At 36.9% G+C, this 27,805-nt stretch overlaps 2 long non-coding RNA genes across 4 annotated transcripts in view; one reads left to right on the top strand and one right to left on the bottom strand.

Moving 5' to 3' along the window:
• Positions 1-2,104, bottom strand: part of LOC112657787 (uncharacterized) — a 56,856-nt gene extending 54,752 nt beyond the window's left edge. For both annotated transcript variants that reach the window (XR_003135293.2, XR_003135292.2), the window contains exon 1: positions 1,976-2,104. This is a non-coding gene — a long non-coding RNA (uncharacterized LOC112657787). The remainder of the gene's footprint in view (positions 1-1,975) is intronic.
• LOC112657786 (uncharacterized) overlaps positions 1-27,805 on the top strand; it is a 151,514-nt gene that overhangs the window by 86,414 nt on the left and 37,295 nt on the right. For both annotated transcript variants that reach the window (XR_007412286.1, XR_007412287.1), the window contains 2 exons: positions 5,134-5,231; positions 8,911-9,036. This is a non-coding gene — a long non-coding RNA (uncharacterized LOC112657786). The remainder of the gene's footprint in view (positions 1-5,133; positions 5,232-8,910; positions 9,037-27,805) is intronic.

A 27,805-nucleotide genomic window follows, 5' to 3' on the forward strand; every position in this document is an offset into this window, starting at 1 on the left:
TTTCCCCACTATCTGAAAGTAGAGTGCTCTTATGGAACTCTTCTGAAGCTGAAATGGAGTAAAGCAAAGAGTGTTTTCCACTTTTTGGAAGTTAGCATTAAACCATTTAGCATATGAAAGATCTACGTTAGTACTTGTTTTCACTAACAAATCCGAAGAGACTTTTTCTTGTACTAGAAAGGTAGATCTCTGGTAAAAAAGCAGAGTGGTGTAATGTGAACTTCTGGAAAGTGGAGAATGGTTGTATCTCAGTGGGCATTTCTCAGAATTTAGTAATATTAGTAAACACATTCCTTGTGACGCGAAAAATCATACAGGATTTAAAAGACAAAAATAAAGTTCTGTACTTTCATTTCTTTGGTAAAATATTTCCAGTCTAAATGAAGCTGTTTTGATTATAAACAAAAGAATTGTCAAGGCAATTTGTGATTGTTTTCATTCAGAAATAATAATTTAAAAATTCCATTTGCATCAATTTTTAAAATAGCTTGTTCTTGAATAGAAGTGGAATAAAGATTATCCTATATTTGTATTTTCAAATGTGGGTGATCAATTCCTTTATCAGTTGTCTTCCCTCACTCCTGAATTGCTTCAGGTTGAAAAGGGCAAGGATTTCTGGAAAGGGACATAGAAACAATTATGAAAATTACATTTCTATTTCCAGAGATATCACTTGGTTCAGAATTCAAAGTCAATTTTTAAAAAGACAAATATATTCCAGAGCTAGGGGAAAGTAATGTGATACTCAGATCCCAGAAATGAAGAGAAATCACAATTCAGTCACTATGCTATTCCTTATTCTGGAAAAATCTGCCACTATCTGGTAGTGTAGCATATGGGTATTTTAAAGGTGTAGAGCTGGGAGAAAGAAAAAGACAGGGTCCCAAGAAATAAAGTTGGATCAAACACCTCACATTTTAAAAAGTGAGTTGCAAAGGTCAGAATACCAGTGAGTGAATTGCAAACACATTACCTCTTTTGGTTTCAGATAAAAGGGAAATTAGCATGCATAGGTCTGTTCTTCAGATCTATGCAGGTTTTTCTAAAAATTATTTTCTAGACTAGATAGATCATATAGCATTTGTCTTTCTGATGTACTTCATTTGGCATTATGCCTTCGAGGTCCATCTAAGTTGTCATAAATGGCACTATGCCATTCTTTTATGTCTGAACAATATCCCATTGTGTGTGTATATACAAAATTTCTTTATCCATTCATTCATTAATTAATGCTTAGGTTGTTTCTGTTTCTTGGCTATTGTAAATAATGCTGCGGTGATGGTGGAGGTGCATATATCTTTTAAGTTAGTGTTGTACTTTTCTTCGGATAAACACGTAAAGTAGTGTTGTTGGATAGTGTGGAAGTTCTGTTTTTAATTTTTTGGTAACTTTGATAGTGTCTCCACTGTGATTGTGCCAATTTACAACCCAACCAACAGTGCATGAGGGTTCCCTTTTCTAAACATCTTTGACAAAACTTATTTCTTTTGATAAATGTCACCTCATACTTCTCAGAACAGCTATTCATTGTGTTTTTTTCATTTTCCTGATTAGGGAAATGGAGCATTTTTCCTGTGCCTGTTGGCCATCTGTATGCTATCTTTGGAAAAATGTTCAATTCCTCTACCCACTTTTTAGATTTTTTTTTATTGAGTTGAAGTTCTTCATGTATTTTAGATATTAACTCTTTATTGGATATAGGATGGTCAAGTGCCTTCTCTCATTTAGTGGGCTGCTATTTCATTTTGTTCCCTGAGGGAGAGCTTCATTGGCCACTAAACTTGTGACAAACCTGAAGCCTACTTCTCAGGCCAAAGCTCCAGGATAGGCAAAGAGGCCTCCTTTACAGAAAGACTGGCAGGCAAGTTAGCCTCCCTCTATTATCAGTACAGTGCCCTGGGGGTGATGGCCTGCCAAGAACTCTTTCCAACTTTTACAGTCTTGTGGGGCCCAGGAATGCAAGCCCCAACTCTACCTGAGCCAGGTGATTGAGGGGCATCTGCTGGGCAGAGCTGCAGAAACCAGGTCATCAGATGAAATAACCAAGGCCCCGGACACATGTAAATCTCCCCTCTGGGAGCCAGTTATACTCTGGAGTACAGTGGAGGATAAGCACAAAGATTGTGCCTATGCTCCCAGTCATAATGGGAACCACAGTCACAATGGTTAGCTAATAGGTCTCCTTCACAGAAAGAATGAACTCTTGAGTTTGTTGTAGCTGTTTAAGGATTCTATTGGCTATAATCCTGTAGGGCCCATGAGCATAAGCCCTACTGACCACCTAAACCAGGCAACATAGAGGTGTCCTCTGGCAGTAGTCACAAAAATCAGGGCCCCTGACAAAGGTATGAGTTCTTTCTGGGTAACACCTGTTACTACAATCCACTGGATCAGGAATGCCAACTCCCCTAACATCTAGAGCCAGGTGATCAAGAAGCATCCCCTAAGTGGCAGCAATTTAAAAAAAAAATTAGGGCACTGGATGTGTGTAAGAAATCCCTTCCAGGAGATCCTGGTCCTCTGAAGCATGGCAAAAGAAGAATGTGAAGACGGCACCTCCTAGTCTCCATCCCCTGGGAATGTTCCAGCAGGCTCCTAGATTTGTGTGTTAAATTAGATGCGTGCCCCTCAGGCCCAAGCTTTAATACAGACAGGTGAACATGCTTTCCTTTGGCCACAAGCAGCTGTCTCTGAGCCGGGCTCTAGAGGATGGGTGTGAGTTTGAATGTGTGGGCTCTTTAAGAGCAGTTTCTCTGATTCTACAGTCTTGGGGGTCTTGCAATATGAACCCTGTTGGTTTTCAGAGTTAGATGTGTTTAGAGCTTGTCTCTCAAGTGTCATAAATGTTCAGGTGCCTGATGTGGGGTTTGAATCCTTGGATCCTCAGAGACATGTTTCTAGTTTTGCATTCTCCCGAGACTGTGTATCCTTGCACCAGGAGTGGGGTTTATTGTGAGATTCTGTTGCAGCCTCTGAATCCACTTCTCAGTTTTCTTCCATTTGTCCAATGTGTAGCTGTTATTTAGCCTTTGCATTTTTTAAAGGGAATTTTCCATATGTAGCTATAGCTTCAGTGGGTCTGTGGGTGGAGGTCTGTTCAGGATCTTCCTACGTCACCATTTTCACCAGAACCTTCTGGAATTTATATTTTCTGTGTCCTGAACAGTGTGCTGCCAAAAATTTAAAGTGGCTTCAATTACCAAACAGAAGCAAATCCTCAATGGAGTTATTTCACATCCAGGCTGTAAATTATCCCACAGATAAAAGTTTAAGGAAGATAGCTTGCAATAAAACCACAGACAAAAAACACATGAGAAAACCAACCACCATGACTGAGTCCAGAGAAATAACCAACTGCACAATCATGCACCAAAAATTGCACGTCTGTTATTGAGTCCAGAGTATAGAATTAGCTTATAAATGCATTTCATATTTTAATAAAATATCTTAAACATGAAATAAGTAGCACCTCATAAATAGCCAAACATTTGAAAAAGAACCACTTTCTAGAACTAAAATACAATTAGAAAGTAACCTGAATGGATTATGATAGCTAGTCAAGCTACAGAACAGCAAAGGTAAATGATCTTAAAAACAGCCTAAGAAGAATAAAAACTAGATTAACATTTAATTTCTCAAAAGCAATAATAGAAACAAGAAGTCCTATCTACCATTCAACTATAAGAAGAAAAAAAAAATGCTTAAAACTATGTATTGAGGAAACTATTTTAATATTGTAGAAGAAACTATTTTTAGGCAAACCAAATTCTCAATATAGGCTCTTCTAAACATAAGAAATATTATGTGTGGAATATAAGAAATGAGCAAAGAGGGGGGAAAAAGAGGGCAAAGCAAGAAACAGACTTAGCTATAGAGAACTGATGGTTACCAGAAAGGAGTTGGGGGGCGGATAGGTAATAAAGATGATGTAGATTAAGAAAATGCACTTGTGATGAGCCCGGGGTGTTGTACAAAATATCAGTTCAACACTTTTATACACCCCAAACTAATATCACACTGTATATTGAGAAGCTGGAATTTGACTAAAAACTTTAAAATTTGAGGTTTATATTTTTAAAAATTGGATTTGGAAGTTCTAAAATGCAAAGAAGAATAGCAAAATATTAGCAATTACATGATTAAGGCAAATAAATACTGCATTTACAAAATCATAATGGTATGATAATGATGGCCAATTAGTGGTTTTCTAAAAGAATATTGAACATTCGCTTATATATCCTACATGCCTAGAGCAATGATGATGGTAAAAGAGGGAGGCCTTAAAAAAAAAATCATTCTAATATCTTTGAATAGCTGAAGAGAAAGATAAATATATTGATAAATGTAAACATACCAATAAAGGCCTTTACTGCAAGAATCTGAACAGCCCAAAGTTAGCCTCTTTGGAAGTCTGCATATTATAGATCTGATAAATTGACTTTTTAGCCTTTCTATTGGCTCTTGAAGTTTTCTTGCTTTTTTGATATACTTCAGCTGCTCCCTCATTTGCCTCCTCATCTCTCCATTCATGTTACTCTAGAGTGTCTCTTTGTAATATTGTCTGTCCCTTTGGAATACTGTTTGAACAGCTGTTTGTGCCGAGAACAACACTTATTGTGGTTTTAATCGACTGCATCTCTTAAGATATTTTTTTTCATGAATTGAAGTGGCTTTTAACAGTAGAGTTTGTGTGTAAGGGGAAATTCGTTTTCTCACTATTGTATGTATACATTTGTGTCATGTATCCTATAACATCACAAGGGAGAAATGTGGTATAATGATATAATGGAAAAACACTAAGAAGAATTTCTTGTCTCTGCTATGCACTAATTTGCTCTGTGATCTTCTCAGTTCACCTAACCTCTCTGGATAATAACACTTGTTCTTCCTACCTTGAGGATAAAAAAGAGCTAATAGCTATTAAATTGCTCTGAAACAGTTCAAAGTGTTACTATTACAAAAGAATAGGCCACTTATCAAAGAAAAAAAAAGAACACAGCTAAGTCTTGCAGTCACTTCACTTATTTTTTGTCAAGCCTTAGGGAAATATTCAATCAAATGTTGAGCTATCCACTTTAGAATCCTTCAAGCCCTAAAATGATCAATATTTGCCTCTCTTTCTATTTGTACCAGGTAGCTTTGATATGTGTACAAGGTTAAGGGAGAAAACTCAGTTTGGATGTGTTTTCCACATGATGATAAGGTCTGATGCTGGCTACAATGTATTGACTGTAAGTATCAACATAAAATATTTTAATTATTCATAAATAGTGTTTTGAATGGGAAAAATTCTTCAGGTATATTGGAGAACTTCTTTTTTTTCTTGGAGGTGTTTATAAATTAGCCCAGACTAAGTGTGTAGAACCTTATGAAGGCAAATAGATGAACTGCATTCTATATAAATGTTCTTCTTTTATACAACTATACTGGGCCAATTATTTTACCTATCCTGGAACATGTAGCTTTTTCTAAGAATGATTACTTGATCATTCAGTCATGTAAAATAATTACATTAAGATTCTTCTCTTTACAGTGAGAATGTGGTTTCAACCAACTCTCCTCTTGAGAATAGCTAAGGAAATTGAAAGAAATTAATTTTTAATGATTTTTCTTAGAGGTCTAGGAGGAGCTAACAAATCAGTGAGAAATTGGAGAAACAAAGTGAGAAAAAAGAAGGAACTCTGGTAATTCTAATAGAATTACTTTTAGTTCAAAGTTTCTTCCAGTGTGGCTGAGAAGTTGAGAGACTGATGACTATCCACGAGGATTCAAGCATCGGGGGGAAGAATTTGGAATTCAAGGCCTACCAAAATGGAGCAGCCATTATTAACCACTAGACTTAATATATTCTGTCATTGTGAACATCCTACTCTTGGGGCAAGATGCTTGCCCCAAAATAGGATGATAACTTCATCCAAAACCTCAAATTATCTCTCTATATTAAAAAAATACAGTGAATGTTTTTAATAAAATAATAATCAAGCATATGTAGAAACATGAACTTCAGTTGACAAATCAAAAGACATTATAGACAATAAAAAATCCCTGTGAATCCAGGGTGCGGTAGGATAAAAAGTTTGTGATTAGGGAAGTAAGACAAAATTGAGAATTTAAGTCAAGAACTGACAACTATTGAAAAGAACTAAATGGAATTGATAACTCAATGAATAGGTTATGTTCTAAAAGATTAACTATAGTTAAACTATAGTTAAAAAGCAAGTAAGTACAGTATAAGACATCAGAAGAAAATATCCAGAGAAAAAGAATAAAAAACACTGGAAATTGTGCAAAGGACATATCAAGTACAGGGAAAAAGTCTAATATATATACTTGGAGTCCTAGCAAGGAGAGGGGAAAGAAGATAGAAGTAATATATAGAGAAAATAAGAAGAAACAATTTCAAACTATCAAATATTGAGACTTATGAAAAACATATGAATAAATCTTAAAAGCAAGAAAAACAAAATGATGTGTTCTGATGGTACAAAAATAAGATGGGACTTATGCCTTAAACAGTGAAGATCAGACTAAGATTAGTATATTTAATGTTCTGAAGGAAAATAACTGGTGAGTAAAATGATAAAACCCATTAATATGTCCTTCAAGAAACCAAGTAACTAAATACCAACAGCTCAAAGGCTATTAACAGATATTAAGTATGATGAAGGGTAAACTGGTGAATTGGAAAATATTTTTCTAAAAGAAAGAGATATGTGAAGTTCTATTTGTTGTTTTATAAACAAATTATCACAAACTTAGTACCTCAAAACAACATGTGTTTATTATGTTGCAGTTGCTATTGACCAGGAGCATGAATATCATCTCCCTGGGCCCTCTGCTTAGGGTTTCACAAGGTTGTGTTCAAGTTGTCAGTCAAGCTGTGTTCTCTTGTATAGCCTGGGGTGGTCCTCTTAGCTCATTCAGTGACTGGAAAAAGTCAGTGCCTATAGAACCCAGGTTCTTGTTTTCTCATTGAATGTTGGCTAGGGACTGCTCTCAGGTTTTAAAGATCGTCTTAATGTATATTAATGCATGTGGAGCAATCAGTACTCTCAAGTGCTTCTGATCGTAGAGAATATTGCTACAGATACTTTGAAACACTGTCTGGGAAGGTCAATTACATCTGAAAACTGATATATAATCCAGAAATTCCTTCTTAGAAGCACCTGAAACATAGGTATATAGGGTCACCAAAATACATAACAGAATGTTCATCACAATACATTTGTATTACAGTTTGTAATATACCTCTTGTTATGGACTGAAGTGTCTTCTCTCCCAATTTACTATATTGAAGTCCTAACCCCAGTGCGGCTGTATTGAGAAATAAGGCCTTTGAAGAGATAAAGCTAAGTGGGGTCATATGGGTAGTGCCAAATCCAGTATCACTGGTGTCCTTATAAGAAAAGGTAGAGACACGGGGGATACATGTACCACAAAAAGGCCATGTGAGGACACAATTAGAAAAATGACCATCATCAAGCTGAGGAGAGAGGCATCAGGAGAAATCAGACCTGCTGGCACTTTGGTCTTAGACTTCCAACCTCCAGAACTGTGAGGAAATAAATTTGTTGTTTAAGCCACTGTCCTATATTTTGTTAAAACAGCCCTACCAAACTAATACAATATCCATACTGAAAATAACCTGAAAATTACTCGATCTCCATCAGGAATAGAATAGATTTTGCTATAGTCATGCAGTGAAATACTATGTAGCAACGAGGAATAATGATTTACAACTAGATACACGATATGAGTGAATCCTACAAAGACAACTTTGAGAGCCAGTGTCAGTCATGAAGTAATAATAGATATTTTATACCAATTTTACTATAATTTTAAATACATGTAGTTTCTATTAATTTCATAAGTATTGGGCATTGAGTCATACTTAATTTGACAAATATTTGATTTGCCTACTACATTCCATAGAATGTGTGAGGGGTCTATTATTGAGCCAATAGAGATTCCCATCCTTAGGTAGTTTATATTCTAGCAAGGGATACTCAAAAAACCACCACTGTGGTAAGTACATAATTAGTCTATTGGATGGGTGCTCTGGGGGGAAGAAAAAAAGTAGTAAAAGTGGAATCAGTGGTATTTGGGGGAAAAAGTTGCAATTTGAATAGCCTGTTCATAATAGATCTCATGAAGGAGGCATTTGAACCATTGCTTGAGGTATGAGTGATTTTTTGAGGAGAATTTCAGGCGTAGAGAAGAACTGGTGAAAAGACCCCAAACTGAGAATGTTCCAGACAAGACTGAAGAATATCAGTGGGTTCAGAAGGCCTGGAGCAGAGTGAAAATGTGAGAATTAGAAAAATGATTGGGAAGTTTGGAGATGGGGAATAAATAATGTGGGCTTTTAAGCAATTATAAACACTTTGGTTTTTGAAATGAGGCATTTGGGAAAGAGCAGTGATGTTATGATTTACTTACTGAAAAGATTACTTTAACTGCTATGTGTTGTGAATAGACTATAGCAGGGCAAGAGTAGACACAGGGAAATTTGTTAGGTTACTAGAATAATCCAGGTAGACATGATGATGGGTTAGGGAAGAGTGTTAGGTTTGAATGTAGTAAAAAGTGATTGGATTTTGGATGCATTTTGAAAATAGAGACTGAAGAATGATCTGATAGATGATGATACAGAATGAGGAATAAATGGCCACAGGAAAAAAAAAAGTTGCCATAACCTAAAATGAGAAATCCTGGGTATGGAATGATTAGGTGGGAAGAACATGTCAGGTTAATATGTCTCTTAAGCATCCAAATGAGAATGTTCCTTAGACATGATGAGGTTATCAATTGCTACATAAATTATACCCCAAATCATGCTGGGGTACAATAGCCATTTTATGATATTTCATAATTCTGAGGAATGATTTAGGTTCAACTATGGAATTTTAGATTGTCACCTTTGGAGTCTCATTAGGATGTACCAGAAACTGACCTGGCTGAAATATCCAATATGGCTTTATTCAAATGCCTAGTATTTCTCTGTGGATGGCTGGAAATCTAGGACATGGAGGCCAGGTAAGCTTCTCTCTCTCTCTTTTTTTTTAATAATAAATTTATTTTTTATTGGTGTTCAATTTGCCAACATACAGAATAACACCCAGTGGTAGGCTTTTCTCTATAGGGCGATTTCATGTCTCTACTTGGTCTCTCTGGCCCAGTAGCTGGACTGCTTAAATGATGGCACAGGGCACAAAAGCACAATACCAGAACTTGCTAGGCCCTCATAAGGTTTAGAACTTGAAATTGGACAATCCCACTTCCTCAGTGTTTATTGGATTAAGGAAATCACATGACCCTACTCAGAATCAATATGGCAGCAGTCTCTAAATGCTATAGGGGTGCAATTCACTAGAGCCATTTTGGAGATTTGGGGGCTAAATGTCATAAACACATTAGATATGAGAGGTCTATTAGGCATCTAAGTATAAATATCAAGGAGATAGTGAGACATAGGAGTTGAAATTTAGTAGTCTGGTTTGGAGATAAAATTTCTAGAATTTTTGGCATATTGAGTACGTGAAGTCCCCAAGAAAGTGATTTACATGAGAATCAAATAGTGAAAATGTTCCCATTATGTTTTTTATTTTATTTTATTTTTTTACAAAGTCTTAGTGAACTTGAGGCATTTCACACTTGATACAAGATACATAGGTAGACAGATAGTGATTTAGTTGTATGGCAACCTAGGGCTCATTGTGTTACCCTGTGAGTTTGTTGTATTATTTAGCTGATATAATTTAAAAGAAAAACAAAAGTGTGTAACTTAGCTGGATGTACAGTGTGGCCTTGAGGTAAACTAAATGGAAAAAATATCCTGCTCTGATCCCTTTTAGATGTCTCTGGGTATGGGAAAACACTAAGAAATTGTCAAAATATCTTGAGGGGGTTAATGGTTAGTCTCATTAGTCTCTGCTGGACACAAAGGCTCAGAGGAAGTAGCCTTAGAAAGGTTCGAAGTATTTCCATTTTCCTGTTGAGTGTCGTCTCCCCACCAGTTCCCATCGTCTACTCTGAAAAGAGCAGAATAATACCCCAGGTTGAACCTGACCTATGTGTTACCCATTGCAGTTGAAACTTCCTGTGCTTTTCCAAGCCTGCTCTCTCCAAAAGATTTAATAAAATCCAGGAATGTTTGTTGAGCTAGAGGGATAGAGTCTGCCTTGCCTTTGATGGATAAGGGTATTCGATGGAGGTTTACAGTGGTAATGACCAAATGCAGGTGTGACAGTGGAAAGAAAGCTGGTCCTGCCTTGTTTGTGAGACAATGCTCTCTGCCAACTTTTCCTCCGGACCTAAAACAATAGCCTAAATGGCTAAAGAATGCTTGAAACAGATATGTCAGCTGTGCCTTTGGACTTAGGAATGAACTAACAGTGTTTGAACTGTGCAGGTCCTCTTATATTGCAGATCTTTTTATAAATACAGTGCAGAACTATAAATGTATTTTCTCAGGATTTTCTCAACATTTTTTTTAGCTTGCTTTGTTGTAAGACTGTAGAACATAATACATAAAATGTGTTAATCAGTTGTTCATTATCAGCAAGGCTTCTAGTGAACAGTAGGGTATTAAGCTTTTGGAGAGTAAAGTTGCGTGTGGATTTTTGACTGGAGGGTAGATTCTAACCCCACCTTGTTGAAAGGTATTTTCTTTTGCTATGTAAACACTGATAAGGCAGAGCCAAAGTTTGAGGGTCTAGTTTAAGCAGAGAAAGTCAGCCACTTAAACTAAGTAGTACTTTAGATATTTGGCAAAAATTAGATTAGGCATAAGGAGTCCTTAAAGTCTCTGGGTATAATTGACTCACAGTAAATGAGACTTGAGTTTAGGCAATGGCATTTTAAGAAGAAAGAGCATGAGTTGGCATGGGTGCTCCTTCTTCCTTTCTCCCTGGGGAAACTAGTTTAAATAGTAGGTGGCTGTTTCAGAGTTAAGATATTCCGTGATCTGGGTTCTCCAAATATGCTATTTTAGTATCCTTGACAACTGCTTCAAACTGTGTTTAATATAGATCTTTACGAGTAGAACCAAACCATTTAAATTGCATCTTCTCTTGGTATGATATAAACGTAGAGTAAATAGACTAGTCACTCTTTAGTTACTGTCAAAACTACACTGAGCAACGTTACTGGATGCATATGAACTTGATTGCACCACTGAATTGGGAAGAATTAGGCTCAAGGGGAATGGATGCTGATTTGGTAGCCTTCCCTTCACACTTCAGAGCCCTTACAGATTTACAGCAAAATTTGCCCTTTTGAGATAATCTGTGCCTGCTTCTTCTGTATGATGCTTTTTTTTTTTTTTCCTTCAGTACTAAGCATAATAGTTTATGGAACCCATTTTTTGTTTCTTAATGAGGAGAAATCACCCCACAACAGTGTTTACCAGTAGAGGTGTGTATGTGTGTGTGTGTGTGTGTGTGTGTGTGTGTGTTTGTCGTTCTCTGTTTCTAGTTGCAGCTACTTGTGTATATTTCAAATATGAAATGATACATGCAGCTCCAGTCCAAGTTTCCAACTGTATGGAATCTACCTACCATCTTCAGGATTGATAGGAAGATTTTCCTTCTCATCCACACATAATAATTTTATTCCCAAAATGCAATAAAACCATCCCTTGTAGCTTGTTAAACCCACTTTCTGCTTCTGAAAATTGAATATATGGAAGTAGAACTTCTGGAGGAAGCTGGGAACTAAGGGTGCAAATAGCATGCATATATCCTCACAATAAAATAATACATAATCAGGTACAGCTGTTAATTTAGTTGACCTTCAGAAAGCTTTAGTGTAGGGCAGCCTGGGTGGCTCAGCGGTTTAGTGCTGCCTTCAGTCCAGGGTGTGATCCTGGAGACCTGGGATCGAGTCCCACGTTGGGCTTCCTGCATGGAGCCTGCTTCTCCCTCTGCCTGTGTCTCTGCCTCTCTCTCTCTCTCTCTCTCTCCATCTCTCATAAATGCCTCTCTCTCTCTCTCCGTCTCTCATAAATAAATAAATAAAATCTTAAAAAAAATATAAAAGATAGCTTTAGTGTCGTATTCAGTGACTGGGGGAAGGGACCAGGAATGGGAAGGTTAAATGTATTTTTATCTTCAAAGGCCAAAATGAAGCCTGAGTATAATGCTAGGTATTTTCACAAACTCTGCTACAGATCAGATATAGGTTGCATGTAAGTTGAAGGCTTTGGTTTTAGTATCGTTTAAATTTTAACTTTGTATCTTCATAAAGATGTTTGTAGAAATTTGGAAAACATTCTGTCCAGGGCTGTACTTCCTCCAACTGTTTGAATTACAACTAGGCTTTTAGGTTCTTTCTTTAGTCATTTTGGGTTAATTCCTGTCCTCCATCCTGATTTATAGCACTTCATAATTTGACCTGCTTTTTGTTTGGAGCTTCTTGTAGTGCTCTTTTCTAAAACCTCTGGTGTCTCATCTCTCGCTAGGGAACAAATCATTGCAATCTCAATGCCATGAATGCATTGAGCTTATAATTCATGTGTATGGAGGCATCTATCACCACACCTTCCAGTTCAAGCTCATAATTCCCCTGTGGATATTGTAGGGGAATAAACCACTGATGCAGGTGTAGAACTGCTACGGAGCAGAGAGGAATAAGTGACTAAGTAGTTACTTTATTTAAAACTGAGGTTTTGCCTTGATATTATTCCTTCCCTAGTACTTGATCCTTTATTTTTATTATTATTATTTTTTATTGATCCTTTATTTTTATTCTATTCTACCTCTCCATTGGTCATGGTCAGACAATAATCTCTGGAAACCAAATTTAAAAATCTAGCAAACAAGATTGAAACTGAGAAGTGGGAGATCCATGTAGATTCCTGATTACAAAATCCCCAACTGGTCTCTAGTTTCTGAAACTCTTTAGTTTCCACTTTCCAAATGAAAGCACATTTCTTTCTTAGAACACTATCTAAAACTCCTGAAACCCTATTCTCAAAACCATGCCTTTAGAACAGCTTAACTTTTTGTTTTGTGTTTTTATTAATTCCAGCATAATTGCAGTGTTATATTTGTTTCTGGCATACATTACAGTGATTCAAAAAATTCTATCCATAGTTCTATACATAAGTGTACTCTTAATCCCCCTCACCTATTTCACCCATCACCTCACCCACTTGTGTGATAACCACTAGCTGTCTATATTTAAGAGTCTTTTTTTCATTTATCTCTTAGAAGCTAGGAGAGGCATAGAAATCTCATTTCTTCAGATTCAAGTTGATTAGAAATAGAATATTGAGTGCTAATTATCTGTAATTATTTTTGTTATGAATCTATTTGAATCCCCATGTATGTAAAAGCTGATGTACTGACTGATCCATGGTCTCTTTCTTATAAAAAAAGGCACAATATAGAGCCCACTTAGAATTTATTTTGTCATCTACTCTCCCCTTCTTGACATTCCCATACTGAATTCTCCAATTCCCTCTTTACCTTTCAGTGCAACTCACTGTGGACTTAAGAAGAAAGTGAAACTGTTTGATCCATCATAGACACTTGTGTTATTTATTTATTTATTTATTTATTTATTTATTTATTTATTCATTCATTCATTCATTCGTTTGTTTTAGAGACAGAGCATGAGGGGGGCAAAGGAAGAGGGAGAGAGGACCCACAAGTAGACTGCTTGCTGAGGATGGAACCCAAAATGGGGCATGGTCCCAGGAATCTGAGATCATGACCTGGGCCAAAACCAGAGTCTGCTGCTTAACTGACTGAGCCACCCAGGCACCCCAATACTCATGCTTGATCTAGCATGCTTTTATGCCTCATTGGTGGGACAGTGCTGTCTACAGCTAAGCCCTGGGAAGTAGCTGCTCTCATCCTTACCCTTCACAATGGATCTGCGTTTTTTGTTCCTGTTAGCACATCAAAACTAGTCCAGAATTCACTCCTCTGGGACACATATTTAAGAAAAGAAAAGACTTTTGTCAGGGTTTTCTAACTTATTGGACAGATTCCAGTCTATGATGTAAAGCTTCATAATTTTATTTTTGCTTCTTCTATAGGACATATCTAGTATTCCAGATCACCCAGGCTCCTGTAAGCTAATACTATTCCATTTGGCCATAGGTGGTCTTGAATTGATGCAGATTTGGCAGTTTATTTCTAGTTGTAATTTTAGAGACCCTTAGGAATCACTCTAATCAGAGATGTTTGCCTCTTCAAATCAAATGAAAAGCATTCTACCATTCTAAGCTAAGGTTATGACCTATATTAAAATTAAAACGAGGGGATCCCTGGATGGCTCAGCGGTTTAGTGCCTGCCTTTGGCCCAGGGTATGGTCCTGGAGTCCCAGGATTGAGTTCCACGTCAGGCTCCCTGCATGGAGTCTGCTTCTCCCTCTGCCTATTTCTCTGCCTCTCTCTCTCTCTTTCTCTCTCTCTCTCTGTCACTCCTGAATAAATAAATAAAATCTTAAAGAAAAATTAAAGCTAACCATCATCGACTTGCAAGTTTTGGAGGATCCATATATTCCATTCTTTCTGAATAGGAGGACAGTAAGAGCGAATGGAAACCACAAAGCTTTTGTAGAAAGGACTGCTTAACAAAAAGTTGTAGAAGGAATATGTAATCAATATTCATTATTTTGCCTAAAATCAGTTATTAGGACTTCAGTTAACGTTTAGGGTATTATTTTTCATTTATGAAGCATTAGAGAGATGTGTTAGATATGGAGGCTTTCCATATCTGAAGGTGTTTTCAGGGGATCCCTGGGTGGCTCAGTGGTTTAGCGCCTGCCTTTGGCCCGGGTGTGATACCGGAGTCCTGGGATCGAGTCCCACGTCGGGCTCCCTGCGTGGAGCCTGCTTCTCCCTCTGCCTGTAACTCTGCCTCTCTCTCTATGTCTATCATGAATGGATAAATAAAATATTTTTTAAAAAATGAAGGTGTTTTCAGTTTTAGTCCTTTTATTCATATAAATACTGGAAATTTCATTTCCTACCTTTGTAATACAATTTCGGCAACTAAAATCCTGTTTCCTGCTTCGCATCCTGGTGGCTTTGTTTCCGTTGTTTCAGAATGTATTTGTGTGTTGTATTGGTTTCTTATGGTTGCTATAACAAATTACTAGACTTAATGGCTTAGAACACATGTTTATTATCTTGCAGTTCTGGAAGCCAGAAGTCCAAAATGAGTCTTAACGGTTCTAATAATTTTTTTAATTTTTTAAAATTTATTTATGATAGTCACACAGAGAGAGAGAAAGAGAGGCAGAGACATAGGCAGAGGGAGAAGCAGGCTCCATGCACCGGGAGCCTGATGTGGGATTCGATCCCGGGTCTCCAGGATCGCACCCTGGGCCAAAGGCAGGCGCCAAACCACTGTGCCACCCAGGGATCCCAGTCTTAACGGTTCTAAAAGCAAGGTGTCAGAGGGCTGGGTCTCTGGAGGGTTGCAGGAAAATCTGTTTCTTTTTCTAGCTTCTGGAAGTATCTGCATTTCTTTACTCCTGACTCCTTTGTTGCATTATATTTCCTCCTCTTCTGCAATCAAATCTTCCTCTACCTGCTTTTTATAAGGACACTTGTTCAGATTATTCTATATTACTTAAATGTAATCGCATCTCCAGATTCTAAATTAAATCATGCTTGTAAAGACCTTGCTGGCCATTTAATGTAACATTCATAGAGGTTCAAGAAATGAGGACCTTGATATTTTGGAGGGCGGTTATTTGACTTACCACATATGCTTATGTATGTATGTATAATTATGTTTTAAAATTTGTATTTCAAATGTTTATTGGGTGTTAGCCTAAAGCTATTGTCACCCACATATATTTATTTGATTGAACATTAGCTGAACTGGAGAAATTATCATTTCATATACAACCTCCACAAATCCACACTGTCATGTAGATTTTATTGTACTTAAATATTTCAGTATAGAAGAAAAAGTTTTCACGAAGAAAGACCACTCTCCCAACCCAAAATTTGATTTGAATTGAGATAGACAAGTTATTTTTTAAAAATATTTTTCATTTACAAATTAACATATGCCATGCATATGTGACAATATATTTAAAAAGTAAATACAAAAAAAACAATTTACATGTGAATTAAAGAACAAATTGAAAGGATAATACCCTTTTTCAGAATAAGAATCTTAGGAAACTGGTTGAGAATCCTTCATGAAAAACCAACATCTAATTTTTGAGTTCTCCAAAGGTCATCCCTGTGTATTTGTAGGTTATTGATATTTGCTTTGAGGTTTCAGAGGGTTGGGAAAATATTTGAAAAAGAAGAATTTTTGACAACCAGGGAATGTATCTTTTAGTGCTTTTGAAAAAGGACTGGAATCTGTAGCCACCATGATGAATAGCACTGCAGGAAGTCTGCTGCTATCATATCAAACGTTAAACTAAAAAAAGTGGTAAAATCTGGATCTCCTAAGGAATAACTACTTATGCTATGCTTTTGACATAGTAACCAAAATAGGTCCCAGCCAGTATAAACTCTGTCACCATAAGTCTCGGGGTAGGTAGAAAGAAAATGTTTAAGATGACTATAACTATTGGCAAAAGGAGCAAAGAAATTTGGTAAAGATAATTTCAGATGCCAATTTAACCTGGGATTCCATGGCAAACACAGACAATTTGTGATTCTCATATCAACAGGGATGCTTAGGGTTAGATTCAACACCTCTAGGGATGCCTGGGTGGTTCAGCGGTTGAGCGTCTGCCTTCGGCTCAGGGCGTGATCCTGGATCCAGAGTCCAGGATCAAGTCCTGCATCGAGCTCCTTGCAGGGAGCCTGCTCTCCCTCTGTCTGTCTGTCTGTCTGTCTCTCTGTGTTTCTCATGAGCAAATAAATAAATAAAATCTTAAAAAAAAAAAAAAGATTCAACCCCTCTATATTGACATAGCAATCCTAATCATCTACTGCAGAAATGGGCGGAAATGGTGGTCTCTAATTCTAGATGGGCTCAGGACATTTTTGTGTGAAATCTGGAATTTCAAGAAAAATGGAGCCAAAAATATATATGTACATAAGCAGAGAAGATGGTCTTTTATTTATTTATTTATTTATTTATTTATTTACTTATTTACCTATATGTCATCCGTGGGTTGGAGGAAGAAAAATCACCAAGGGAAGCAAGTGGTTATACTAGTAGGTTTTAAGAAGCAATATTACTGATTATAGCAAGCCCGGTCAGTGTCCTTCCCCCATATTTAATCATTTCCTTGTACACTGGCCAACTTGTAACTTCTGATATAAAGTTCCATTAGCTTAAAGGTTTTTTTTTTCCAGATTTTTGAGCTTTCTCACCAAGCTTAGTCTGCTCAGAGTGCAAGAGAATTAATGATACCTGGAACAGCTTTCAAGCAGTTGCCCTCAGTGGGATAACTTGAATTAGGTCGTGTTCCTTTTTTTTTTTTTTTTAATTTATTTATTCATGAGAGACACAGAATGAGAGGCAGAGCCATAGGCAGAGGGAAAAGCAGGAGCCTGATGCAGGACTAGATCCCAGGACCCCGGGATCATGACCTGAGCCAAAGACAGACGCTCAACCACTGAGCCACCTACGTGCCCCTTACATCGTGTTCTCTACAGGCTCTCAGAGTTTCTCAAATGGATTGAGCTCCCTGCCCACAGAGGTAATTTGTCTGTCAATGTATTCTTTAGTGTCTCCTTTTCCCCTCCTCATCTCACCAAATAAACAACTTGCCTCCAGATGTTTGTCATGGGATCTGCTTCTGGAGAACCCAAACTAATATAATTTTCATTGGAGCCGGACATAGGAAAGTGAGTCTCAGGATGGAATTCTGGAACTTGATCACATCACTCCCTGGCTGGCCAGAGGCTGTAAAAACATGATTGTGTGATATGCTCTGGCATGCTGTTAGAACAGAATTAAAATGACTCTCACTTGTGGATATTAATAAATAAAACATAAAGCTCGAAAATCTGGAAAAAAATCTTATGGCTTATGTAATATGTCTAGCATTTAGAGATATGAGGGCAATAGTGAATATAAGGACTAAGCAATTCGTTTGCTGCTTAGTGTATGGATAAAAGAAATTGACAACGTAAGGTCTGATGTAAAATCAGAAGGATTTGATGATCCAGGTATAAAGAAACTTTCTTCTCTTGCAGTAGAGGACAAGGGGGTATTGGAAATCACTAGTCACTCAGTTGTGATTGTGCTTCCCATCCCTTTATATTTCAGCTCTGCTGAGTCAGAGGTCTGGTTGCTAAAGGCAGAACGGTTGCTTCTATCATGTAGCACAGTAGGAATCTCCCTAATCTTAATTATGTTTTTTTTTCCAGGCCAATTTTGGACATGTTAGGACCACAGATTAGCAGACAAAGGAGTTATTATACTACCTTGGATAAATAACTCTGATTTTCATGAGGAGATAAGATTGCTGACCCAACAACTGGCCCAATTTGATCCCTAATGGGATCAAGAATGACTGTATCTGGAGCTTAGAGGATTCACCAGGAATACTTTGGGTACTCTCATGTCTGGTTATAATTGTAGATGGAAATTGTAAAAAAAAAAAAAAAAAAAAGGAAATTGTAGCAGTCATGGCCAGATAGTATCAGGGTAAACAGAAGTTCAAATTCTTCAGGTTTATTGACCTGGGTTTGCCTACTAGAAAAGCAATCTAGAGTAGCAGAAGAGCTGATCCAGGGTAGAGAATCTAGAACTGGTCCTGGAGGAGACAGGTGATATCATTTTGTGACCTTGGTAACAACTATAGAACTGAGGGTATAGTTTGTTGCACAAACCCTCCAAAGGCCTCTCTCTCTCTCTCATTCTCTCTCTCTCTCTTTCTCTCTTAAAAGAAATTGTGGTTAGCCACTACATTGAATAATCAATGACAGGATAGAGTAAAATTTATGATGGGCATGAGTAGATCTAAATACTACATGTGCCCTCATTATTTTCACATATACCGGCCCATCTTCAAAAGTCAGCCACTGCCTTGCTTTATCTCGGGCTTTTTTTTGACCTTGATAACCTAGTCTATAAACCACAGGTAAGTCTACATGAGTATCTATATTTACCACACTCTCCCCTCTTCTCCGGGAGCAACCCTCAACCAAAGATTTCCAGAAGTTGGTAGATAAATATTCTAGCACCTATCACTCTTACTTGGGTGGGAAAATACTAACACATATGTTCTGTCTTGGTTCTAGAGTTCTGAGTGGGATTGAGAGCTAGTTGCCTATGGTGGCAACTAGCTTGATAATTTAAATGTGCTCAATATTGGTTACATTACTGTATTAGTTTTCTATTGCTGCTATTAACAAATTGCCACAGATTCAGTGGTTTGTAACATAAATCTATTATACTATATAGTTGTAAAAGTTTGAAGTCTGAGATGATGGATCTCACAGGCCTAATATCAAAGTATAAGCAGGGCTGCATTCCCTATGGAGGCTCCAGGGGAAAATCCATTCTCTTGCTTTTTCCAGTTTCTGGAAACTGCCTATATTCCTTGGCTCATGGCCCTCTGTAACAATCCCTGCAACTCTTATCTATTAGGTTTGCCATCTAGTACTGCTTTTGGCTCTCGTTTTTATGACTATTTGGCAATAGAACTAGTTTTTCACTTAAAACAAAATCAGTGAATTTATATTGCTCTTGTCTGAGCTATCATTCTTTTGGCAGATGGCTTAAATGACTTGATACACACTTGAGAAATTAAGGTAAATTTGTTCCACATTAGTGCCTTTGTTGGCATTATATGTCAGGTCACATAGCCCAGTAGCTGGGTGGAGAGTTGGAACATTTTTTGTAACCCTTTAAAGCAAAAGAAAATTAGAGCTTTTTTAACATATTTAGCCAAAATGAAATAGGGCTTGTGAAACTCAAAAGTAATTCTCTAAATTTATTATTTTTGCCTTTTATTTACAAAGTGGTAAGGACATTTTAGGATTATAATAGTTGTACAGGTAACCCACATTTATTTCTAGAATGCTAGCAAGAGTAGAATTGGTCTCTGAGGATGATAAGTCACAGTTGTCAGGGAGACAGTCAAAATAGAAGAGAGCACAAACTTTTCTACTTTGGGTAGGATGAAGTTGAATCATTTGTGTGAAATTATTTTCCGGGGAAAAATAAGTCTAGATACATTGGAAAGCCTTGTATGATTTCCTATTTCATTACTTCCCCACATTGCAAAGTTCCTCTATGAAGTTATTAGTATGTGAAATTTTACTGCCATGTCCCATGGAAGAACAGACCTGGCCTAAATGTGTCTATCTGTCATCATGAACATTAGATATGAGCGTTGGAAATTGGGGAGCTCATGTATAAAGAAGGTGCATAGAGGAGGAAGAAAAGGGATGAACACACTGTGTTACTTCTTCCTGTTCCTAGAGGCAATCAGAGTGAATGGAAAAGCACATTGGAGTGGGGGTCAAGGCCTAGCTTCATAAAAAATCATTTTTATACTCTGATTCTTAGTCCTTTTATCCACAAATGATTATTAATTTATACTATATAATAGGACACTTCTCTCTCAGCTGTAAGAATGCACTTTCCCTAGTAAGGGCAAATATAAATTATAGAAACTTAATTCTCCCTGTTTAAGTAAATGTTCTACAGAGAGAGCATTTACTTTCGATAATTTAGAAATTCTTTCCCAGTCTCATGAAATGTACACAAATCTTCTTAAAGCTAAATATGCTTCTGACTTTAGGACTCAGAAATATATTTTATAAGGACCTAGAAACCATTTTTTGGAAATCAAGGAAGCTAGCGCCTCTATCTCCCAGTCTCTGGGTGGGTGCAGGAGCCTTATTTTGGCAGACCCCTTACTTCAACTTATACTACTGCTTTCTGTTATAAAGCTAGGAGAAATCTGTTTGCTAACTGGCCTTAACCAAATGGGAAAAAAAAAAAAAAAAAAAGATTGTCATCTCAACTACCAAGTGAATTTGGGATGAACTGTGTGAGAAATGGTGCTGTGAATGCTGTAACTTGAGGAACCATTGTTTATCTTGCAAACATGTATGTAATGAGTGGTATCTGCGTTGTTGGAAAGGGTAAGATTTCTTTCTGTCTTTGCAGCCTTTTTTGAGGGGATTGCCTGTGATGCACCTCACATTCTGGGCTTATTCAATAATGAAACCGTCTTCTTTCTCTTCTCTCTTCATAGAAAGCTTTTTAGGGCTTTAAGATTTTCTTAAAATTCAGTTTCCCTCAACAACCTGTATATAGTCTCTAATCATTAAAATGATTAAATTACACTCTCGGTAGAGAGTTTTGAAATGTGTCAGATAAAATCTATAAAGAATCATATTTATCTTTGAAACGTTGCACTCTGAAGAGAAGGAAGGTCAGAAGTGTCAGAATTTTACCAGAACTTTTTCTTCCATATTGCCTTGCAGCTTCCCTACGAAAGATGCTATGTCCTCATTTCTGTTGTCAGTCCCTCTCTTTTCCACAGCCAAAAAGTCATTTTACAAGGTAAAAACATGTGAACTTTAAAAATAAGTTATTTTACCAGTAAAAAAATGGCTTTGATTCAGGATTGTAATTCAGGATTTGCAAACGATGGTGAAGCCATCGGCAACTCCAACAAGAGGTAGAGGAAAGTTACCTTATGCAGAAGGAGGAGGAAGTAGGGGAGGGGTTGTTTTGAATAAAAGTCCAATGGAGAAAATTAAGAATTCAGGGTGATGATGGTTTTCATGGCTGACTTGCAGGGATAGCCATTTTTTTTTTGGAGGGAATGGCAATGTACATCTTTGCCTTTAGGGCCTCGTAATTAATTATTTCCTGTTGGTGGTCATCTTGTTAGGATCTGTAATTGACATGTCTGGTGGAGGCTTTAACTCACAATTCTTCCTTACTGATGTTGAGGGGTGTGGCTTCCTCTTCTGTCTCCTGACTCCACTTCAGTGAGGTTTCCCTTTAATTATCACAAGCAATACATGCACATTGTTCTTTGAAACATTACTTATTGGCTTCCAAATCCTTCTTGGTCCATATAATCTAGACCTTCATATTGTAATTTATCCTTTAGAGGGAAGAAGCATTTATAATTTGTAATCTATTTTATTACTCTTTTCATTTAAAAATGATGAAAATTTAAGCCAATCATGAATTTTGTAACTACCCTTTCATACAGATTAGGAGTTAAACAAAGGTTAGAAGGTCAAATGCTAGTTCTAAAATGCCCAGTAAGGTTCAAAATGCAGAAGTCTTAAGTGTAACAAGTATTCTAGTTGTGAAAATTCCATTTCATAGCTCAAGAAATGAATATGCTAGTTAAGTAATTTCCTCAACTTGTCAAATGCAACAAATGTAGAAAAGTATACAATACTGTAAAAATTCAGGTTTATTGGGAAGCGCCTGAGAGGCCCAGTTGGTTAAACATCTGCCTTCCAGGGTCCTGGAATCAAGCCCCACATCCAGCTCCCTACCCTGCGGGTAGTCGGCTTCTTCCTCTGCCCCTCCCCTTCCCTCTGCTCCCATGTGAGCAGACTCTTCATCAAATCTTTAAAAATATATGTTTGATGGGAGGGAGAACTTCATTGTGAAGTATTTCTAAAATTCCTTAAAGTGATTTGGAGTTTTTTATATCATCAAGGACATGAATAAATGTTTTATAGTCATTTGTGAAATAATATATTAACATACCTGAGATAACATAACCTCCTCAGAGTTTGGGTCACCTTGACATATATATTGGTTTTGGCTAAGTAAACCTATGAAAACCACAGATGCTACAGTTACATTAGCTGTGTTTCTTCACTTCAATTTGCTTTTTAAATCCACAAAATGCTTTCAGCTGGTAGTGCAACCATACTCTCTATAATTAGAATGTTATTAGCCTTAAAAGGCAGATCTGGAGGGAGCTTGTTTTCTCCTGTAACTTCAGGCACACCAGCCCTGAAAAATTATCTCTGAGCTTTTTCCCTAGAGACCTAGAATCCATGTCTTCTTAAAGATTCAAATTAGTCACAGGGCACCAACAGCAGTAGCATTGCAAGATTTTGCTTATTCTTAGTCTTTAACTAATTGCCCCATTTAAATGGCAGCCAACTTTAAAAAAATCAATAGTTGCTTTGCTCAGATGTTGGTGGAATTATAAAAAATCCACGTTGTAAATCATGTTGCCATTAGACAAAGGATATCATTCTTTTAATCACTTGTTTCAAAACCCTAATTGTACAGTCTGCCAAGTCCTGTGTTATTTGGACTCAAATAAATATTATATTTAATCTTGTGTAATCAGTTTAATGTTTGGAAGAAACAAAACAGCTACCTTGCAGGACTTCTAAATGCCAAGCATGCATGTCTCACCATCAATAACACATTATTGCTTTGGATGGAAGTGAAATTCAAGACAATTGATGCCTCAGCTGCTGAGGAAGCAGAAGAAGCATCAGGTGATACAAAGTTGCTTGCTCAGTAAAATTGCTGCATGCTGAGGAGTTCAACCATTCTTGATCTCACTGGGAAAATCCTGCTTCAGTAAATTGAACAATGCTGTTTAGTGAAATGATTCAGATGAGACAATTCCTAAAGTATGGATTGTGGATTTCCACAAACTCACATTTTCATTGTATAGGCTGTCTAATTCTATAATGCTGATTTATATCACAGAAGTAGTTTAAAAACATGTCTGCAAATTCTTTGACGCCTTTCCTTCAAAAGACAAAAACAGTATCCCTTACCCTTGAAAAACTGAGCCTTTTGACAGTGTCAGCAAATAGAATATAGTGGAAGCAATGCTGGGTGACTTCCAAGAGAAGGTTAGGTATGTTCAGGTAGGAGGTTTCTGTGGATCTCTCTTAGGACACTTGTTCTGGGAGCCTCACTGCCATGTAGGAAGTTCAGCTACCCTGAAGCTGCATGGAGAGACCAGAGAGTAAGACCAAACAGAGACAGAATGCTAGGAATCCCTAGCAGTACTCCTAGCCATTTGATCTCCCCGAGTCAGGTGCCAGAAATGTGAGTGGAAAAGTTTTCAAGATGTCCCCAACTCCAGCCACCTTCAGATTGCAATTGTGTGAGCTATCCAGAGGGACAAATGCCTACCTGAGCCCAATCAACCCACAGAATCATGAACAAAATAAGTGATTGCTATTGTTTTAGGCCATAGATTTGGAGTACAATAATAGAAAACTAGGAATATTGCTTGTACACTTTTTTAGTAGATTTATAAGCTAAAAGTATATAGTTGCTTGAACACATTTAATTCATTTCTCTTTAATTAAAGGTTTTCCCACATTACATGAAACTATTACCATACATGATTTCCAACTCTGCTTCTCTTTTATGTAACTTTATATCTTAAGCCCAAATGCAATAATTGAACTGAAAATGCCTAAGAAGCATAATTATGGTATAAAATATCCTTAAACTAATGAGTATAAAATAGATAAAATGCTGTCTGGCAGGTGTTTCTGCTAATTTCTTCCTGTTGAATATGAGATACATGGATGTTAATTCATTTCCTTAGAACAAATATGGATTTATATGCGTTCTAATAAGTTCTTTTTATTGTATCTAAAACTTAATGTTAAAGAATAAGGTCTTGTCCATCTTAGGGTCAGTCTTTCTAAGGATTGAATGTATACTATTAAGGTTTCTAAGATCTGAAAGATCCTTTATAAACAGGGGATCAGATAAGAGGACTCTGAAATTTGTTTTTATTTTAATTATTTAAGAAAGGAAAACACCCAAGATCATGACAATTGATAAATCTCTCTTAGCATCATTACCTTAACACATCCATTTTTATTTTATAGATTACTTTCTAATAGGCCCATATAGTTGAATTTGTAACGTATCTCTATATACTTATTTTAGAAAATACCTAATTTGGTAACACATATTTGTATTTTTATCTGCTTGGGCTGTTATTCAAAGTCCCATCCTAAGAAAGACTACGGTCTCCTTGCTTCCCTGAATGAAGTAAATACGTGGCCACCTTAGAACAGAGATTTAAGTACAAAGATTCTCTTCATGTAGCCTTTTTCCTAAACCCATATTTGCCCTCCGTATCATATTTTTCAGGAAAAAAAAATAAGTCCTATTGATTCTTTTTATTCCATCTAACATGGTAGAGCATTGTATCAGAGCATAGGATAGTCTAAAAGTCAGGGAAAAAATCTAAAAATATCACCTCAATACAAAAATGTTTTTCTCTCTAACATTCCATGGTCACAGTGTCAGCAGGAGCTCTTTTCATTTCAGTCCTTAGTGTCTCAAGCAGACAGAATAGTATGCTATACAATGTTGTTGACTGCTATGACAAAGAAGTGAGAACTCTGGAAGGTCCTTAATTAACAATTAAATGCTCAGCATAGACATATATCATGTCATTTTATTAAAACTAAAAGGGTCAATTCAGTCACCAGACAGAACAAGTACAAACCTGCCATATGCCTTAAACTGTTTGGCTAATAATATTAATGATGACCTTAGGAATAAAGCAGTAAAATGATAATTGTAAATTTTCAATTTCTAATGTCATGATTACAAACCATATAGTTTATACTACAAAACTGATTGATAGAGAAGGTAGGGTTAAATATGAGCTAATACAAATAAGATCTTGTCCCTTAGATTACTCACAATGTGATAAAACTTATAAACTAAAAGCAGTACTTAAAAAGGGATAAAACTTGTGCTAAAGCATGTGATAAAGATGTGCAGAATGCCTAATGGAAGCAAAGAATGGAATACTAATTCAGCTTAGGTGGTGTAGATTTTTCAAAATGTTATAGATTTTTTTTTTTAATTTTAAAACTCAGCCAGACTAAAGTCAAATAAAATGTCATGTTAAGAAAAAATCTTCACAAGCTACCAAATCGTAATCTTGCAAATTTAAGTTCTATTTGTGATTTCAATTTCAATGAAATATTAAGAATCTTCAATCCCATTTATTAAACCAAAAATGCAGTATATTAAACCTCATAGTTCCATGGTTAAAACACATTTAAAACCTGTCCCTGGGACGCCTGGGTGGCTCAGTGGTTGAGCGTCTGTCTTCAGCTCAGGGCGTGATTCCCGCGTCCTAGGTAGGATCCAGTGGGCATTGGATTCCCCACAGGGAGCCTGCTTCTCCCTCTCTGCCTGTGTCTCTTCCTCTGTCCCTGTGTCTCTCATGAATAAATAAATAAATAAAATCTTAAAAAAAAAAAAAGTCCCTGAACACAAAACTCCTACCTCTTAAAAAGAGGTTAAAAATAACTCTTTTTTTTTTTTTTAATTTTTATTTATTTATGATAGTCACAGAGAGAGAGAGAGAGAGAGGCGCAGAGACACAGGCAGAGGGAGAAGCAGGCTCCATGCACCGGGAGCCCGATGTGGGATTCGATCCCGGGTCTCCAGGATCGCGCCCTGGGTCAAAGGCAGGCGCCAAACCGCTGCGCCACCCAGGGATCCCTAAAAATAACTCTTGATAATAGTTAATAATCAAATGGTAGGCACTATGGTCAACCCCCTTGCCTCCTCCACTGATCACAGGCACCATTCTTAAAACAATCTTTGGAGGTAAACACTTTCCCTTTACACAATCTCTACAGATAAGAGAATTGAAACTCGGCTGAAGTGACATGTGTGAGGCTTCCTAACTATTAAGTAGAGTGACTGTTGCAAACAACCTCTGACATCACAACACAGACTCTTTTTTTTTTTTTTTTTTTTAAGACATAGGCAGAGGGAGAAGCAGGCTCCATGCAGGCAGCCTGAGGTGGGACTCCATCGGGGTCCCTAGGATCACACCCTGGGCAGGCTGAAGGCGGTGCTAAACTGCTGGGCCACCAGGGCTACCCACAACACAGATTCTTAACTCAATTTAGTATATTCCACAAATATTAGCAGACTTCATAAAATTAAGTCAGACTGAATAAATGTATATTAATATAGGGTATGTATTTTTAACGAATGCCTCTTAAAAATAATTATCTCACATTACCTAAATTGATTTTTCTTAACACAATTAAGTTATTAAATGTGAAAATCAGTTGACTCATCATCTAAATGCTGATAGATTAAAACCCAAGATTTAACAATGTTTTAATATCTGGGTATCAGTTCAAATGCATTCTAGTTTTTACAGGATCTTATTTACAAAAGCATAATGAGATATTTTGGGTTAATTAAATCATGAAAGAGAGCTATTGAACCAAAATTGGAGCATATTTTAACCATTGCTTTTTTAGAAAACATGATAGACCTATGTTAAAATCATCTAAAGTAAACGGAAAATATTTCCTGCATAGTGATGAAGGAAATAAATTTGTATTTTTGGTGCCGCTTCCGTATAAAACAAAATGACATCAACTACACAGCAATAATAACAAAACACAACTTACTAAAATCTTTAGGGTAAGACTGACTCCATTTCTTCTCTTTCCTAGTTGAGAGTATATAATTAATCTATCATAAGAACTCCAGCCTGAATTACAAATATCACATGGTCTGTGGCATTGTTTGCAGACTATACCAAACTGGGACGCCTGGGTAGCTAAGTGGTTGAGCATCGCCTTTGGCTCAGGCGTGATCCCAGAGTCCTGGGATCCGGTCCTATAATCCAGTCCCACATCGGGTTTTCTGCATGGAGCCTGCTTCTCCCTCTGCCTATGTCTCTGCCTCTCTTTCTGGGTGTCTCTCATGGATAAAGAAATAAAATCTTTTTTAAAAAAAAAGACTATACTAAACTAAAAATACTATAAATATGATGAGATCCCAAATTGATAACTGTTCTTTATCCTTTCACCTTTCTAGATAATGCAAAGATGACCAAAGATAATTTATTTCCAACAAGTTGATTTTAAATTCAAATGATACT

The sequence above is a fragment of the Canis lupus genome, chromosome 8, assembly GCF_003254725.2.
Source record: "Canis lupus dingo isolate Sandy chromosome 8, ASM325472v2, whole genome shotgun sequence".
NCBI classification, from domain to species: Eukaryota; Metazoa; Chordata; class Mammalia; order Carnivora; family Canidae; genus Canis; species Canis lupus.